The sequence below is a fragment of the Triticum urartu genome, chromosome 1A (genome assembly GCF_056163025.1).
Source record: "Triticum urartu cultivar PI428250 chromosome 1A, HENAU_Tu73, whole genome shotgun sequence".
In the NCBI taxonomy this organism is placed as follows: Eukaryota; Viridiplantae; Streptophyta; class Magnoliopsida; order Poales; family Poaceae; genus Triticum; species Triticum urartu.
In genome coordinates, this window is record NC_141873.1 from 370,315,865 (window position 1) to 370,322,261 (window position 6,397).

Here is a 6,397-nt window from a genome sequence, read left to right on the forward strand (position 1 = left end):
AATCTTCATGATCCGACCGATCCAAGTACCGAACGCATGGGACCTCCGAGTTCTGCACACGTTCAACTCGATGACGCCCCGCGAGCTCCAATCCAGCAAAGCTTCACAGGAGAGTTTCGTCAGCACGACGGCGTGGTGACGGTGATGATGATGCTACTGACGCAGGGCTTCGCCTAAGCAACGCTATGATATGATCGAGGTGGATTACAGTGGAGGGGGGCACCGCACACGGCTAAGAGATCAATGATCAATTGTTGTGTCTCCAAGGGGTGCCCCCTTCCCGTATATAAAGGAGTGGAGGAGGGGGAGGGCCGTCCCTCTCTATGGTGCGCCCTAGGGGAGTCCTACTCCCACCAGGAGTAGGATTCCCCCTTTCCTAGTAGAACTAGGAGCCCTTCCAAGTAGTAGGAGTAGGAGAGAAGGAAAGGGAAAGAGAAGAGAAGGAAGGAGGGGGCGCTGCCCCTCCCCCTAGTCCAATTCGGACTAAGCATTGGGGGGCGTGCAGCCTCTCCTCTCTCTTTCCCCTAAAGCCCAATAAGGCCCATATACTCCCCGGCGAATTCCCATAACTCTCCGGTACTCCGAAAAATACCCGAATCACTCGGAACCTTTCCGGTGTCCGAATATAGTCGTCCAATATATCGATATTTACGTCTCGACCATTTCAAGACACCTCGTCATGTCCTCGATCTCATCCGGGACTCTGAACTACCTTCGGTACATCAAAACACATAAACTCATAATACAAATCGTCACCGAACATTAAGCGTACGGACCCTACGGGTTCGAGAACTATGTAGACATGACCGAGACACGTCTCCGGTCAATAACCAATAGCAGAACCTGGATGCTCATATTGGCTCCTACATATTCTACGAAGATCTTTATCGGTCAAACCGCATAACAACATACGTTGTTCCTTTTGTCATCGGTATGTTACTTGCCCGAGATTCGATCATCGGTATCTCAATACCTAGTTCAATCTCGTTACCGGCAAGTCTCTTTACTCGTTCCGTAATATATCATCCCGCAACTAACTCATTAGTTACAATGCTTGGTATCAAAACCTGATTCTCATGTATATCCATGTTTCTAAAAGTTCTTCCTCACGATTGGTACCGTATGTAATTCATGAGCCACCTTCCGAGAGATCACCAATTCTGGTATCACACAAAATACTTATTTCCGTCGCTCTGAAACCCTTTCACACTCTGTTTCAGGCAACGAACGATTGCCTACCCGATTGGAGCTTCTTATTGCACCTTCTTACCTTACTCTCGATGACTTTCTTGAATTTCTACTCGAGATATGCCTCTTCTCCACGTTCACTGGGATAGTCCCCAGGTAACCATATTGTGTTGAACTCCGTCTTTCTCAAGTCTTTTCCCCTTACTCCACCCCTTAAATCTCGGGACGAGATTTCTTGTAGTGGAGTAGATTTGTAATACCCCCACTGTCATGCTACAGTAATCCCCTGTTCATGGTGCCATGTCATCATGTTACTGTGGCTAATCTTCACTTGATCCAAATCACAATTCAAATTCAAATCCAATCTAAAAGTCAAAAATTTATATTTGTCAAACATGAAAACTAAAATGTTCAAGGTGTGGCAAATAATCCTAGGTATTTGTCATGTGGGAACCAACCTCTTTTGGATTGCGAAAGTGCTCCTGGAAATTATTTAGTGCTCCAGCAGAATTTAAACTTAGCCTTTTCAATTTATAAAAATGATTAGACAACTCCTTTTGGCCTCGAACTTTTTTGTGTCTCCTAGAAATAAGGTGCTTGATCTATGTGACAAGTCTCATCTCTAGAAAAATTCATTTAGTTTTACAATTAAATAGAAAACAGTAAAGAAAATAAGGAACAGAAAAGGAATGTGTTAAAAGGCTAACCTAGTGCTACAATGGCCCAGCCCACCCAACCTACAGTGGCCCAGCCCACCTCTCCTCATCTCCCTCCTCTCGCTACAGGAAAACGGATAGGGCGTGGCGGCCATCCCGCGGTCGTGGCCGTCCCCCAGCCACGTGCGGCCATCCCCGACCCCCCCTCTTGGTTAAAGAGCACCTCCCTGGAACCCTAGATCAAAACCCTAGCTTAATTCCCCTCGCTCCCTTCCTCACCATCATCGTTTTGGACGCGCTCGAGCTCGTGGTCGCCATGGCCGACCTCGTCGACGCGCCCACCATCATCCCCGCGCCTTGAGGTCGCATCCAGGAGCTCCAACGAGTTCGTCTACGTCCTCTACGGCCACCCATTCGAGCTCGACGCCTCTGCATCATACGGATCAAGCTTCATCTTCCTCGGTCGCCGCCGACGTTCTTCTTCAAATTCGTCTGATCCTGCACTCCTAAGCTTCCACCAGGCCTACTTGTGCCTCCACGGTGAGCTCCTCCTCCGAATCTCCCTCACCGCAGTCTCGATCCGTCGCAGTAGTCGCCTCTATGAGTCAGCGGCCGCCATGGCCGAAGCTCAGTGTCCGCGTATGCGCCCCTACTTCGCGCTGCAGTGCCGCCGCCGCCGGCTACGCCTCGGACGCCTCCCCTCCGTTGCCTACAGCTCCGCCGGCCAGCCGCGCTCCGCCCCTGGGCCTCGCCGACTTGCTTGCCGCCCCTCCCGCTCGCTAACTGCGCCGGTCAGCCGCGTCGTGTTCGTGCGCCCGCCCCGTGCCCCGTACTGCTGCTGCCGCTAGGAACTGCTGCTTCCCGCGTTTGCCTGCCGTCCCGCGCCTCTGCTACCGCTGCTGCTCGCTGCTCCTGATGCTGTGTGTTGCTGCCGTTGCGCCTCGCCGATGCGCCCTGCCTGCTCGCTGCTCCTCTACTCCTGCTGCTGCTCACTGTTGCTACCTACCCCGCGCCACAGCCACCCACGCCGCAGCCCCTGCCCTGGTCCGCTGCTCACCGGGCAGCTGCCGTGCTCGCCCCTGGGCGTGGGCATGGCCACCGCACAAGCATGCATGTGTGCCAGCCACGGTGGCCGGCTATGCCCTGGCCGGTCCTGTGTAGTTTGATTAGCGTGCGTGTATGTTAGGTTAGTAGTGGCCCAGTGTTTAGATTAGTCTATTTACTACTTAGTGATATGTGCATTTGACATGTGGCCCCCACTACTAAATTAACTAGATAAATAAATCGGTTAAAAGAGTAGTCCATGATACGCGGGCCCCTTTGGCCATGTTGACTAGTCAACGTTGACTGTGTCAACTGCTGACCAGGCATTATTGACTTTGACCCTGGCCCCACATGTCATTGACTATGGCTGACTATCTCTGCGTATTAAAAATAATTGCACCGTGTAAATTTTGATTTAATATATTCCAGAAAATGTAGAAAATATAATAAAACTTTGAAAAATCATATTAAATAAACCGTAGCTTGCATCGAAAAACTTTGTACATGAAAGTTGCTTAGAACGACGAGACGAATCCGAATACGCAGCTCGTTCATCCGCCACGCATCCCTAACATAGCGAACACGCAACTTTCCTCCTCTGATTTATCTGTCCGAAAACGCGGAACACCAGGGATTTTCCCCTGGATGTTTCTCCCCTTCACCAGTATCGCCTAGTACTTCTTTAGGTCACCCTCGCACCGCGTTTTGCCTTGTTATATTTTGTGATGCATTGTTTGCTCTGTATTTACTGTTTCTTCCCCCTCTTCTCTCTGGTAGACCCCGAGACCGATGCAGCCCCTGTGATCGACTATGTCGACGACGACCCCTCCTTGCCAGAGCAACCAGGCAAGCAAACCCTCCTTGAGCATTCCGATATCGCCCATTTCTTTCCCTCTCATGCTTGCATTAGAACTGCTACTGCTTTATGTATGATCCTACTCTGATGCATAGCATGTTGTTGTTACCTGCTTTCATACCTTACCTGCTTATCCTAAACTATTTAGTATAGGTTGGTTAGTGATCCATCAGTGACCCCCACCTTGTCCCAGTTGCGCCGCTTTATGTTCGATGAGTCGATCGACGTGACCGAAGTCCAGGCCCCGACACCGCACATCACTTTCCCCCTTTTGTTGCTCGACTCTGCAGAGTTACCATCGAGTGCCGAGGGTGGAACCTCATACATCACTCCTGATGAGATCTCTGTAGTTTAGCTATACGGTCGAGGTCATCGCGGGTGATTTCCTCCTTAACCACTTCCGTTACGGCTCTGTCGTGCAACCCCTCAAGTGTGAACCTCGAGGGTGGATCCTCTTACATTCACCTTGATGATAACATCGAGTGGAATTCATCGGGGGTGATTCCTCGGGGTTTCCCCTTGGTGTTAGACACCCAGTTACTATGATTACTATGACTTTACACTGAACCATGTTACTAAAGGCGGGTCGACCCTGAGGGGTACCCGCGCGAGCTTAATAGCGAGTGATGTGGAGTCGGGTTGACCTGGAAGGCGCCCGCGAGATACTTACGAGGCGTGGTCGGGCATTCTTAGCCCTTGCCGCAAGTACTCGAGATGGGGCAACGGGGTCATATCTTTCGTGAGTCTCCGCTTGTTACCGCGTGCTCCTAATCCACTATGATTTGGATATTTGATCTGAGGGGCCTCTGGCCTGATAGCACTAACCATCACGTGGGCATACTATGGGCGTTCTCCGTCGTATGCATCAACCGAAGCTTAATAGACGTCAGCGACTGAGCGGCGCGCGCCGGGTTGGACTGGTAAGCACCTGCCTTTTTGAAGGAGGTAGCTAGGTCTGCTCACCGGTCGTGTACGCAACGTGCATGAGTTCCCTGGGAGATGGCCCATGACCCCTGGGGGCATAGGTTTAGTCCGGCGTGTTGACCTCTCTATTAAGCCTAGGTCAGGTTGCGGCGTATTGTTTGGCCGAGGCCGGGCATGACCCAGGAAAGTGTGTCCGGCCGGAGTTAATCGAGCGCGGTGGGTAAGTTGGTGCACCCCTGCAGGGAAGAAAACATCTATCGATAGCCTGTCCTACGGTAACGGACACTTGGAGTTGTATCCCAATCGATACAACTAGAACTGGATACTTGAGATGAGAAATGAATGGATATGAGAATTGGATAGTATGGCTCTGGGATTGCTTTCTCGCAGGGAGTCGAGAAAGGATCTCTGGCCGAGGTTGATAACACTACTACTACTTTACATTATGTTGATCTGTATTGTTCTAAATGCTGCAAGATGCTTGAAGATACTTGAAGATGCTAGTCTTCGATAGGCTAGGCTTTCCCCTTTCTCTTCTGGCATTCTGCAGTTTAGCCCACAGATACAACCATTTGTTTGATACAGATGCATACTTAGTTTAGATCTGATGTAAGTCTTGCGAGTACTTTGGATGAGTACTCACGGTTGCTTTGCTACCTCTTTTTCCCCTATACCCGATTGTTGCGACCAGATGACGGATCCCAGGAGCCAGACGACACCACTGATGACTACTGCTACCCCGAGGATGCCTACTACTACGTGACGGCCGCTGACGACTTGGAGTAGTTAGGAGGCTCCCAGGCAGGAGGCCTTGCCTTTTCGATAGATGTTGCTTTTGTCCTAGCCTTCTTAAGGCAAACTTGTTTAACTTATGTCTATACTCAGATATTGTTGCTTCCGCTGACTCTTGTGTATTTGAGCTTATGTATTCGAGCCCTCGAGGCCCCTGGCTTGTAATATAAAGCTTGTATTATTTTAATTTGTGTCTAGAGTTGTGTTGTGATATCTTCCCGAGTGTCCTTGATCTTGATCGTACACATTTGCGTGTATGATTAGTGTATGATGGAATCGAGGGCGTCATAAGTTGGTATCAGAGCCGACTGCTTGTAGGACCCCCCCCTTTCCAACTCCTTGGCCAAAGTTGAGTATAGTCACTGAAAAACTTTTACTAACATTGGTTGTGTGTCTTACGGGCCCACGTGGCCATTGGGTGGTATTAAGATCTTTTATTCCTCATCTATACTCTGGGACTCTGATCTCTCCTCTATTCGGGTTAAATGAAGTTTGCTAAATCTAACATCAGGATCTCATGATCACTTTCACCCGAGAGAGCCCCTTATTACAGATGATCGCCTGCTGCACCAGAAGATTCCTAAGATACCCTACGATGTTCTCTTGAGACTTTGTGCCCGTCGCTTTTGCAATTCCCTGGCATCGATATATCCTTATGGATAACTACGTACGCTTGTGATTCTTACAGTCATTCCCTGTTGCTCTTGTTATTACAAGATGCCCCGAAATACTCTCGGTTGCCCCGAGAATCCTTTGAGCTTACTGCCTTGCAGTTCTTTACCACATGAATACCCCTACAGATAATTCCTCGCACTTATTGAGTATTCGCTCATCCCTAGTTGTTCTTGTGTTTCACAAAATTCTTCGAAATACTATTCGATCTTCTGAAAATCCTTAGTAGCATATTGCTCTTGTTCTTCCTTACCTGCTTGCATTT

At 49.6% G+C, this 6,397-nt stretch overlaps 1 long non-coding RNA gene across 1 annotated transcript; it reads left to right on the forward strand.

The window, feature by feature from the left end:
* Nucleotides 1–1,938: 1,938 nt before the first annotated feature.
* On the forward strand, nucleotides 1,939–5,673 carry LOC147991284 (uncharacterized). Its single transcript, XR_015602669.1, has 2 exons — nucleotides 1,939–2,384; nucleotides 5,360–5,673. It is a non-coding gene; the product is annotated as an uncharacterized LOC147991284 (long non-coding RNA).
* The last annotated feature ends 724 nt before the right edge of the window (nucleotides 5,674–6,397 follow it).